Raw genomic sequence first — 1,725 nt, forward strand, 5'->3', positions numbered from 1 at the left:
TGTAACCACATGAAGTATTTATGCTCGACATTGCAGTGATGCTTCTGACATGCCAGCAGGTGGTTTTTGTTTGCTTGCTTGGTTTTCTTTTTCCAAAGTGGATGATAAAATGCCAGTGAGGAAGCTGCTCGTCCTTGGGGCTGCAAGCTGGGAGAAGGGAGAGCTGACCGTGGTTAGAGAACCAGGGGCCCTGACAGCTGTCATAAATGTGGGGCTCCCACCCAAAATATTTGGGTCACGAGGGCCAATAGCTCTAGCCCCCCAGCAACCTGTTCACACCAGGCGACTATTACCTTTTTCCAGATATAGTAAAAAGTTGTCACATAATTATTGCTTTTTTTTCTCTTAAGTACCACTCCCTAACATCCACCATCTGTCAGTGTCTTGTACTGTGGTGGCTTGCATGTTGATGATGCTGGAAGCTATGACACCAGTATTTCAAATACCAGTAGGGTCACCCATGGTGGACAGGTTTCAGCACAGCTTCCAGACTAAGACAGACTAAGAAGAAAGGTCTGGTGATCTACTTCCAAAAGTTAGCCAATGAAGACCCTATGGGTCACAACAGAACACTGTTCGGCTCACTGCTTTGGGCACGTCATCAGGAGGGATCAGTCGCTAGAGGAGGATATATCACGTTTGGTGAAGCAGAGGGCCAGCAAGGCACGGGAGACCCTCAGTGAGATGGAATGGCACCATAGCTGCAATGATGAACTTGAACATGCTGGTGATCATGAGGATGATGCAGGACTGGGTAGCATTTCATACTGTTGTACATGAGTTGGATTCAACTTGACAGCAGCTATTTATAGCTACCTATCTATCTACCTACCTACCAGCCTACCTATCATCTGTTGGGAAACCTGGTTTAAAGAGTCCCTGTCTAAGTGCTTTTCTACACTCAGATTTGAACAAATGCCCACCCCACCTCCCCTACCTGGTCACCCACAGTCCTGACCCCACCCCTCTCCTCCACCAGACTAGGGGACTCCACTGAACAGAGGCCTCATTGACTGAGGGAATGGGGAGGAGAGGCCCCCCAGTGTCACCCACTGATGACCATGCCAGCAGCCAGAACATTCCGAGCGCTCCCTGTGTGGCCAGCACTCTACGCCCAAAATCCCTTTCAATCACTTCAAGAACCCTATGGGTGCGTGCCATCATTATCCTCATTGTATGGACGGCAAAACTGAGGCCAGGGAGGCCCAGCCACCTCCTCAGAGACCCACACAGGCCAGTGAATGGCAGGCAGGATTTTTACCCAAGTCTGGCTGACATCAGAGGCTCTGTCCCTGCAAAGCCATGTCCCAATGCCACATTGGGAGGCCTGGCCCTGGCTTAGGAAGCAAGAAGAGACAGACTTGTTTTCAACTTTTCAGAAGTTTTATTATAAAGAAATTTGAGAGAAGCACTGGGCACCGAGACAGACCTTGCCAGGGCCAGGAAACAGCTGCAAACAACATTAAAAACCCAAGCCGGAAAACCGAAACCCCCAAACAAAAAGCCACACACACTTTATGATCAACGGTAGTTTGTTCTCCATTTTTCTTCATAAATAGACAAAAGTCATCGTTGGCAATTTTAAATAGATGAACATATGGCTAAAAAAGAAAAAAAAGAAAAAAGCAACACACAGAGTGTGGCAGTAAATGGTCCACGGCTTGCGGTACAGATGAGGAAACGGTTTGGCAGCCGCTTCTGTGCACATCTCCCTTTAGATAAAAT

Source organism: Trichechus manatus, unplaced genomic scaffold (genome assembly GCF_000243295.1).
Source record: "Trichechus manatus latirostris isolate Lorelei unplaced genomic scaffold, TriManLat1.0 scaffold00008, whole genome shotgun sequence".
Classification (NCBI taxonomy): domain Eukaryota; kingdom Metazoa; phylum Chordata; class Mammalia; order Sirenia; family Trichechidae; genus Trichechus; species Trichechus manatus.